General features: G+C 50.3%; 1 long non-coding RNA gene across 1 annotated transcript; it reads left to right on the top strand.

The window, feature by feature from the left end:
* Positions 1 to 3902: 3902 nt before the first annotated feature.
* Positions 3903 to 5876, top strand: LOC139788129 (uncharacterized). The gene is made up of 3 exons (XR_011722774.1): positions 3903 to 3955; positions 4689 to 4771; positions 4963 to 5876. It is a non-coding gene; the product is annotated as an uncharacterized lncRNA (long non-coding RNA).
* The last annotated feature ends 4728 nt before the right edge of the window (positions 5877 to 10604 follow it).

Genomic DNA, 10604 nt, shown 5'->3' with positions numbered 1-10604 from the left:
AGGCCCCTCCGCCCGGGTTCCCCTCAGCCCCACCCGGGCACCGCGGACCCCTCGAGCGCCCCTCAACCCCCTCCCGAGCACCGCGACCCCCGAGCGCCCCTCAGCCCTCCCCAACCCGGGCTCCCCTCAGCCCCACCTGGGCACCACGGACCCCTGGAGCTTCCCTCAACCCCCTCCCCACCTCCCGAGCGCCCCTCAGCCCTCCCCAACCCGGGTTCCCGTCAGCACCACCCGGGCACCGCGGACCCCTGGAAATTCCCTCAACCCCCTCCCCACCTCCCGAGGACTACGGATCACTGAGCGCCCCTCAGCCCCCCCTCTCTCCCCGGCTTCCCTTGGGCTCCCCTCAGCACCACGGGCCCCTGGAGCTTCCCTCAACCCCCTCCCCACCTCCCGAGCACCACGGACCCCCGGGCTCCCCTCAGCCCCTCCCGGGTTCCCCTCAGCCCTACCCGGGCACCACAGACCCCTGAGCGTCCCGCGGTCTGAAGCGCGCCGGGCCGGGCCGGGCCGGTGCCCCTGAGGCGATGGGACAGAGAAGGGGGCACCTGGCAGCCCCCCCGACACCGGGGAGCGCGGCTGAGCTGCAGAAATTGTTCATCAGGTGAGGGCTGAGGTGTTTCTGTCCGCAGGGCGCTGCAGGGTTGCAGTCAGCTCTCTTCAACTCTCTTTAATGTCTCTGTTAATCGAGGGCAACCTCAGCCAGTCTGCAGATCTTGGGTTGATCTGCCCGAGGGTGGGAAGGCTCTGGTGAGAGACCCGAGAGCCTGGAAGTGTGGGGGCTGAGGCCAATCTTAGGAGATTCAGCAAAGCCAAGGAAGTGCCAGAGCCTGCACTTGGGTCACAACAACCCTCAGAGATGCTTCAGGTTTGGGGCAGAGCTGCTGGAAAGTGCCCGGAGGAAAAGGCCCTGGGGGTGTTGGTCAACAGTGGCTGAATATGAGGCAGAGTGTGCCCAGGTGGCCAAGAGGCCACCAGCATCCTGGCTGGAATCAGCCCTGGTGTGGGCAGCAGGAGCAGGGCAGGGATCATCCCCCTGAGCTGGGCACTGCTGAGGCTGCACCCCCAATCCTGGGCTCAGTTCTGGGCCCCTCAGGACAAGAAGGAGATTGAGGGGCTGGAGAGTGTCCAGAGAAGGGAATGGAGCTGGGGAAGGGGCTGGAGCAGAAGGAAAAGGTCTGGAGAAGTTGTGAGGAGCAGCTGAGTGCCCTGGGGGTGCTGATCCTGGAGCAGAGGAGGCTGAGGGGAGAGCTTCTGGCTCTCTGCAACCCCCTGAGAGGAGGTTGGAGCCAGGGGGGATTGGGCTCTGCTCCCAAGGAACAAGGGATGGGACAAGAGGAACTTTTGGCACAACTCAAGTGGTGCCAGGGGAGGTTTAGGTTGGAGCTGGGGAAGAATTTCTCCCTGGAAAGGGTTGTCAGGGCCTGGCCCAGGCTGCCCAGGGCAGGGCTGGAGTCCCCATCATCCCTGGAGGGGTTTCAGAGCCCTGGGGATGTGGGGATGAGGGACATGGGGTGGCCTTGGCCGTGCCAGTGCTGACTTGATGGTTGGACTTGATGATCTGAAAGGTCTTTTCCAACCAAAAGTATTCTGTGATTCTGTGATGGTTGCTCCCAGCTGAGGTGTTTTGGTCCCAAGCTGACGTTTTCTGAACAGTACAAGGAAAAAAGAAAAAAAAAGGGGGGGTGGAGGTCTGTGCTGAGCAGTGTTAAAGGCACAAGCATCAGGTGGTCCTGATGATGGGGGCTGCAGACACCCCATTAACAGGTCTGGGACAGAACCTGTGGCCTGGTGCCAGCTCCACCATCTTGTGCCTCCACTGTGTCTTGCTTATTTAAAGTGCAGTGGCACTTTAAAAATGTATTTATTTTAAAGGCTGTGGGCAGGTAGGTCATCTAAGTGTTCTCAGTTGTTTCTAGCCAATAAAGTTGTAGAAAAGCCAGAATGTTGTTTATCCTGTGAGCAGAACAGCTGTATCCATCAAATGAATTATTGATGCTATTTTGCTGGAGCAGACCAAGAATTCCTAAACATTGTTGGGTTGTTTTCCCTGCAAATTCTTCTCCTCCACCACCCAGAGCTATTCCCCTATCACACAGGGTGGGGAGGGTTTACACCATTTAGTTGGGCAAACCTGAGGAATATGTCATGAGAAAAGCTCCTGCCAGAAGGTCAGGGCTGCAGCTGGAGCAGGAGCAGGTCCAGAGGACAGAATAGTGCCCAGGAGATTGCTGCAGTGAGCAAAAAAGCAGAGTGAGCACCAAGTCAGCTGCAGGAAACCTGCACTTTGTCCTCTCCAGGCACCTGGGGGTTTTGTTTTGATGGCTCTTTGCCCCCTTTGGCAGCCTGAGCCCTCTCTTGTAGCCCCATTGCCCTCTGCTCCCCATCCCAGACACCTCATTTGCTCTTCTTTGTGGCCCATCCAAATCCTTTGTGTGGCTCCAGTTTGATTCAATGGTTTGGGGTTTTTAGGTTTTTTTTTGTTTTTATTTGTTTGGTTGGTTGGGGTTTTTTTTTGGTTGTTTTTTTTGGTTGTTTGTTTTGTTTTTTGTTTTGGTTTTTTTGTGTTTTTTGTTTTGTTTTGTTTTTTGTGTGGTTTTTTTGTTGTTTTTTTTTTTGTGAAGAGGAGGGATACAAACAGCACTGGAGTGTTGGTGAGAGGTGTAACCCTCCCAACCTGCCAACCCTCTCACTCCAGTCCTGCCTTGGTCAGTAGCTGCTGTGCTGACAAGGGGCAAAGAATCCCCAGTGACCCAAGAAAAGCTCCCGTGGCAGAGCCCAAAGGTGAAGTGCAGGGGCAGGAGTCACCACTGCTATTTTTGGCAGTGCCCTGAGCCAACAAATTACCTCGGGCAAGCTGCTTGCTTTGTGCTCCCAGTGTCCTTGTCAACCAAACAAGGCTGAGGTTGCACCACTACAGGGGCAGGTGCCACGGTGTCTGCAGAACCGCAGCAGGTTCTGGGACCAAAGGGGACAAGATGAGAGCAAAGAGAAGTGCAGGTGGTCCTCAGGCAAGTCCTCCATGAGGAGGAGAGGACCTGTGTAGAGTTTTGCATTTGGGGAAGAACAACACGATGTCCCAGTATAGGTTGGGGGCTGAGCTGCTGGAGAGCAGTGGAGGTGAAAGAGACCTGGGGGTCCTGGTAGACAAGAAGATGACCATGAGCCAGCAATGTGCCCTTGTGGCCAAGAAGGCCAATGGCATCCTGGGGTGCATTAGAAAGGGTGTGGTTAGGAGGTCAAGAGAGGTTCTCCTCCCCCTCTATTCTGCATTGGTGAGGCCACACCTGGAGTATTGTGTCCAGTTCTGGGCCCCTCAGTTCAAGAAGGACAGGGAAGTGCTTGAAAGAGTCCAGTGCAGAGCTACTGAGATGATTAAGGGAGTGGAACATCTCCCTTATGAGGAAAGGCTGAGGGAGCTGGGTCTCTTTAGTTTGGAGAAAAGGAGACTGAGGGGTGACCTCATCAATGTTTTCAAATATGTAAGGGGTGAGTGTCAGGGAGATGGAGTTAGGCTTTTCTCAGTGGTGACCAGTGATAGGACAAGGGGTAATGGGTGTAAATTGGAGCATAGGAGGTTCGAGTTGAATATCAGAAAAAATTTTTTTACTGTAAGGGTGACAGAGCCCTGGAACAGGCTGCCCAGGGGGGTTGTGGAGTCTCCTTCACTGGAGACATTCAAAACCCACCTGGACACGTTCCTAGGGGATGTACTCTAGGGGGCCCTGCTCTGGCAGGGGGGGTTGGACTAGATGATCTTTCCAGGTCCCTTCCAACCCCTAGGATTCTATGATTCTATGTTCCCACTGCCTGAGGGGGGTCAGCTGGTGTCTTGGTGTAATGACAATAAATTTTTATGTTGGTTGGTGGTTGCAGGCCCAGCCCTTTATAAATAAACACAGGGCTGTTAAGCTGGAGGTAGCAAAAGCACCCAAGTGACTGCACCCTTTGTCAAGTATTTACTAGCAATTAATGACCTCAGGTTAAACCAGGTGAGGTTTAGATTGGATATTAGGGAAAGTTTCTTTACTGAAAGAGTGGTCAAGTGTTGGAACAGACTGCCCGGGGAAAGGATGGAGTCACCACCCCTGGAGGTGTTCAAAACCCACGTGTGGCACCTTGGGTTGGCTGGGGGTGTTGGGTTGGCAGCTGGACTTGGTGATCTTAGAGGTCTTTTCCAATTTGAATGATTCTTTGAGTGGAGTCCCAGGTTTCTCACTTTCTCACCAGGCACCTAGAGCAGGGTGAGCCAAGAGCTCCAGGAAACATGAACACAGCACTGAATCACTCACCTGGGGTGAATTTTAGCACAGCTGGCCAGGCCAGGAAAGGCTGGGAAGGCTTTTTAGGTGTCACTTTTTCCAGTCACTGCCTCCCATGAAAAGTGCGACCAGATTAGTTACATATACTGACATGATGTGGGGGAAAAGTAATTTAAAAAAATGTTAAATACATGTCTTAGCCCTGCATCTGTTGGCTATGGGGAGGAGAGAGAAGTACAGTAGTATCTACTGTCTGTGGAAATGTTTTCAGTCTCTGGGACTTCAGAGGGACTAAAGGCCAATTTCTCATCTGATGCCAATCAGCACAGCTCTGCAGGAGCAGCTGTGTTGGACTCAGTCTTAACACTCTTTTTCCAACCTAAATGATTCCCTGATGCCTTCCTGTTTCTCCCTTGACATCTGCAGGTGTTTGACATGCTGCAGCAGAAGAGTTAACTCAGAGGAAGATGCCATGGAGAGGTGTCCCCTCATGAGACAAGAGCAGTGGGGTAAGTGCCTTGACAAGGCCCAGGATAAATGCAGATTTGGGTTATGGTACTTTGGGGTTGTGCAGGTCAGATCACCCAGATGTGGTCAGAAATGCTGGTGTCCAGAGGCCACACTGCTTCCTGACAGGGGGGATTTTGTCAGTGAGGTGCAGGTTGGCAGCTGAGTGCTGGGTTCTTCCCCTTGGCCACAGCTTTTCTGTGACCTACAGAATGTCACCCATCTGGTGAAACAGAAGAAATTCCATTTGCAAGTTCTTTCCTACCTCAGGCAAAGAATCATCTCTTCAGACAGCTGTAGACACCTCTTTATTCAACTGTGTATACAGAAATAGTGGAAATAAATTTCTTTTTCATCTTAATATTCCCCATGTGGGACATTCACCCACTTAAATGACCCAAACCAGCTTATACAACATTGCACTTTCATCACCCTTCACCTCCAGCCCTGGCACTGGATCTGAAGCTATTCTGGGCCAGCATTCCCCTGATCATGCTCACAAATTTCCAGCTCCAGAGTCACTGGTAGCAAGTCACCCAACCCCAGATGTTGTCACCCCTCAGGACATTGACATGAAAGATAAAGGGGTGGGGGGGGGAGGGCAGTGCAGGATCCCAGCAACTTCCACATGAAGCTCAACAAGAGGAGAACTGAATGCACTGAGAAAATGTGCTGCTAAACACGTGGTAACAAGAAAGGGAGGCAGACAGGAGAGGCTGTTGATAGCACAGCCCTTTCTAAACTCAGCCAGGTTGTGTTTCCCTTCCCACCAAGGACTTGCAACATCTTTCTGTCATGTGAAAGGGCCTACAGCAAATAGGTGTAAGTCTCTCTGGGAGAAAAAAAAACCCCAAACCAACACAACAAAGCAAAACCCAAAAAAGCCACACACACACACCAGGAAAAAACACACCCAGAGACTAAAGTCCCACAGCAAATTAAGTTCTAGATTCATATCTAACTCAGCTATCACAAATCAACATCACTCCACTGGGAGCCAAGCAGGCTTCAGCAGAGCACACCAGCTGATAACTCTCCTTTATCTGCCTCTATAATACCAACACTTCTGCTCTTTTGTTCTCAGAAATAAAACTGGAGCAAAGAGTATTTTCCATTTCTGTCACAGGCTCAAAGGTATTTTTATGTTTTTAATGCACATTAAGACCTGCACACCAGTGGGTTTTGAAACAATGCAGCATGGGCAAAGCTGTCCATTGTTTTACACAAGATGCCAAGCAGAGCATCTGGCATATGCACTTTCAAAGCATGAAAAGCAGTGGAGAATGAGAATTTCTAGCCTATAAAATAGTTCTAGTTTGATGCTAGATGTCATCACTCCCTGGAGATCTTGCCTCTATTCTCTGAACTTCAAATCTAAAACCAAACTGCAATTCCACTTCTGGAATGGAACAGGATGGGAAGCCACTTGCTCCAAAGTCAGATTCCTGCAGAAGTTACATGCAGAAAGTTGTTCCCAGCAGCTCAGGAAAGAACCCAACTGCATCTTAATAATTTCAATAAACAAACAGAGTTACATCTTTTCTCTTGCTGTTGCAGGAGGAGGACAGAGGGATTGCTCCCAAAGCAAGGGGCTTTGTGTCTCTGGTGTCACAATGTGTACAGGGCAGGTCCAGCCCAAAGCAGAAGGCTGTGCCCTGCCTGTCCCCCTCATTTAATCTGTGTTGAAACCAAGAAATGTGTAACCAGAGCTAGAGACAGGGACACGTTTGCCACCACTTGAGTGGGCAGAGTCCAGGGAGAGTCTGTGCTGGGGGGCAGCTCAAGCAGAGAGGGTGCTGAGGGTGCTTGGCTGTGGTTGGAGTGTGGTGCAAGAGCTCTGCCCCTGTAATCCAGTTTGAAATGTTAATAATCTGCAGGGCTACTTAATATTTTCCTGGGGATTTTAAACCTGAGATCACTGTAGTAACAAAGTTACAGAACTTTCAAATGCTCGCAGTCAGGAGTGTGTTGAACCTCCCCAAACAAGTTGAACCCTTCTGTTTAATATTGACATTCCAAGCTTCCACAGGACTCCAACTTTTTGTCCCAGTCCAGGACAGAAGAAGTGACCTGACGTTCACAAGATGGGCAGATGGAAAGTGGTTGTCTTCCCAGGGTTTGTTTTTCTCTTTTTGTTATTTTGGTTTGCAGAATAATTCCACCTCAGAGCAAAAGCACTGGTGCTGTTCTCTTGGCACTGCTGGGCAGGTGATTGCTTTTGGCAGACAGCTGGAATGGAAAGGTGAGGACAGAGCTGGCAGTTCACTACAGCCCCTCCACCAAAGCCTTGAAGTCTCAGCCACACTTCCCTGAATTACAGCTGCAGCTGTTTGCTCTGATCCCTCTCCCAGCAGGCACAGACACCCAGCAGCTCCTCTCACCTCCCTGGGTGCAGAGGAGGTGTCTGAAGGAGCAGATCCCATCACTGCCAGGACCCCCAGATGAGTGAAGGTCTCATCCCCAGCCACTGCCCGTGCCTGCTGATTATCAGCCCTGGAGATCTGCTGGTGCAAAAAGGTTTGCTAAATTCTTGCAGGCAAAAGCAACTGCTACAGCTGAGATCATGCAAACAGCTTCTCTAAATGAAAGCTTTTCTAAATGTTTTGCCTGATAGGAGTTTCAGTGATCATTTCCCTGCTTCTTTGCTGGTCACGTTCACCTCCAAAACGCAGGAGAAAGTGGTGTGAGTTGAGGGCAGTGATCTTTCCACCAGCACATCTGTATCTGGGAGGCAAACAGCCTCATTTCACCCCAGAAATGGGTGGTGTGGGACTGATTTTACATGGCTGCAGACTGGAAGTGGTCACAAATGTTGCTGTGCCAGGAGAGAGGTGGGGGAAGTAACTCTTCCTATTAGAAGAGAGCAAACTGATGAAGATGTAACATCTCCAGCCAGAATTTGTCTGTTCCTAATACTAACTAGAGAAAAGAACCCCAAAATGGGACTTTTTTTTTTTTTTTCTTTTGGTGCTCACAGTGGGGTTTTTTTGGAAGTAGTGGTAGTAACAGTTTGGACATGAGGGGATTGTGCCTGGAGTTTGGGTTTTTTTTTTCTGCAATCCAGAGGACTGACTAAATGTGGAAGTATAAACTAGGTCCTCCTTGGCCTCTCCCCTAGCAGGTACCATCCATGATGATCTCAAGGAACCTTCTGGATTGTTTGTTCCCTGCTTCTCAGGACAGCTGAAGTCCACCATGAGGACCAGGAGCTGTGAAGATGAGGTTGCTCCTCACTGTCTGTAGAGGTCCTCAGCTGCTTGTTCCTCCTGCTCAGCTCACCTGCAACAAACACCTTCTGCAAAGCCACCTTTCATCCACACCCAGCCCCAGCTGAGCTCCTTCCTGGAGATCCTGGATCCTCTTGGTGCAGCACTCTGCTCACAGGATCCCTCCCACCACATCTCCATGATCTCACCTGCACCTCTCCAGCCCCTCACCTTTATTCCCCATGCTGCCAGCACAGCTGCACTTCAGAGGGACACCCCAGCAACTTGACTTCTAGACAGGATTTTGGGGATTTCTCCACCATGGTGCCTTGCAAACACTTCTTTGCTCCCATGCAGGTGCTGAGGGGAACACCACTCAACCTCTTGTGTTCATTTGGTGATCCCATCACATAACCCCAGCCCTATGCTTGCTGACCTTGTCCAGGCTGTTGGTTACTCTGCCCCTCCTCCTGGTTGTTGGTGCCCCTGGTTATCTGGGAGGCAGGGAGAGACCCATTTGAACTTGCTACACCCAGAAGTTGTGCATTACACAGAACTTTCATTGAAACCTTACACCAGGGCTGCTCAGCCCCCCAGTTTCATTGCACAGAGGTTTCCCCCGTGCTGAAGCTGTGTTGACACAAGCTCTGCTGATTCAGTTCTATCTCTACCTCCAGTTACATCCAAGCTGCCTCCAGCTCCTGGGAGCTGAGGAGGCCCCAGCCCCCTGCAGGGAGGGGCACACAGAAACTTCCATGCACTGCTTCTTCCATGACCATACCCAGGGTATATTGTGGAATTTCCAAACCAAACCAAACAGATAACACTCCAGAGAACTGCTCAGTCCAGCTGAAAGGAAATTTCCAGGGGGGGCAGAGAGCATGAGAGTTTTTAGTGGTGCTAAAAACTTGTTAGGGGGCAGACATCAGGTTGAGAAGGGTGATCTCTTCAAAGTCCACTTCATCAAAAGAGCAAGAGCAAGCCAGGATGCCTGTGCCAGGACTGCTGCAATACTTGCTGCCACCCAAGGAATGAAGAAGAAAGGGCAAGGGAAGGGCTGAAGGCCTTTTCCTCTTTTTCTCATCTTCAGAACTCACCTCTTTGCTTTCAGGCTGGGCAAGGCTGGGGCAGAGGACCCTGTGCCACTGGAGCAGCCAGAGCCTGGATTCCATTGTCCTACTGAGGAGCCCCATGGACTGAGGAGGACATGTACTGGGAAATTCCAGCACAGCCCTGGCACAACCACACTCGACAGATTTATCCTCTTAAGCCCAGCCAAAAGCACAGAAGAGGGTTGTTGTCTGGCCAGCAGCACATTCAGAAATGTTTGATGCCAAAGGAAGCAGTCCTGGGGCTGTGGTTGGAGGAGGCTTTCACCCAGCATTACTGATGCTCTCCAGGGCTCGAGGAGCATTGCAGCTCCATGCAGGGCAGAGTCATCCCTTCAGTTTGCTCTCTGAAGAAGTTTCCTTAGGAGCAGGGAGGGGGGAGATTTTATCCTGTTCTCAAGTGCTTCCCTGGAGCAGCTCCCTGCAACACCAGAACCTGTCCCACCTGCAGCAGAATTTGACATAGTTGTGAAGTTAAGTTTTATTGCTGCTATATTAACAGGAACTCCATTATCCCACCCTAGACAGGCTTCTTGGTGTGCAGAGGATGATGCTGTGGGAGAGTGGGCACAGAGAGCCCCAGGTGAGGCTCCTTATGCTTTAAAACAGGGCCACTGGGATCACTCAGCAGTAAAACTCAGCAGCATGGCCAGGGAGGAGCTTGGCACAAGTAGGAAGGAGCTGTGTGGTTGGTAGGTGTGTAACAAGAGGGATTTCCCTGGTAAAAACTGGCTGGACTCGAGCAAATTTCTTTTTTTTTTCTTTTTTTTTCTTTTTTTTAAAGGAAAAAATCACCCCCAAAGCAGGTTTTTATGGTTTGGTTTGAATCATCTGAGAATTTTTTCATTTTTTCAATAATTCAAGGGAATAGCTTCATTTAAAGATTCATTCTCAACAACTGAAACCACAGTACTTTTTCACAGATAAACATGAAATTTATCAGGATCCCACTGCCCCTGCAGGGAATTTGCTTCCATCCAAAGTCCAAAGTTTATGTTAAAATTTCCCTCTAGAGATCAAGTCAAGCTGATCCGATGAGCAGGACTGGGTTTTTTCCTGTAATTCCAGTTTGTTTGAGGAATGTGCCCTCCTGTGGGTATCTCTTACAGCTGCAGCAAAACTTCTGTTCTAGCAGGATAATTTTTTTCTCTTTTTTTAACAGCACCTCTCTCAAATAAGGCTCATTCCTCCTGACCACTCTGATACTGAACAGGATGAGAGGGATGAGCCTTGAAAAGAAACAAGGACAAAATAAAGCCAAGAAATGACAACAGGTCCCTAATTAAAGGGACTCCCAAGATTCCCAGGAGGGAATGGGCCAAAATTTATAGGATTTTATCAAAGGTTAAATGCTTGGCATTAACAAGAATTTCAGGACATTGCAAGACAAGGAACCTCTGCTTTGGGTTTCATCCAAATCTGCTTTACATTAATTTTGCAGAGGTGCAGCTGTCATGCAGTGGAAAATAGTGCCCTAAAAAAGCAAGTGATAACAGATCTGCAGCACCACGTTGCAGGTG

The sequence above is a fragment of the Heliangelus exortis genome, chromosome 28 (genome assembly GCF_036169615.1).
Source record: "Heliangelus exortis chromosome 28, bHelExo1.hap1, whole genome shotgun sequence".
Classification (NCBI taxonomy): domain Eukaryota; kingdom Metazoa; phylum Chordata; class Aves; order Apodiformes; family Trochilidae; genus Heliangelus; species Heliangelus exortis.
The sequence above is the reverse complement of the archived record's forward strand: the minus strand, read 5'-3'. Positions and strand labels throughout refer to the sequence as shown.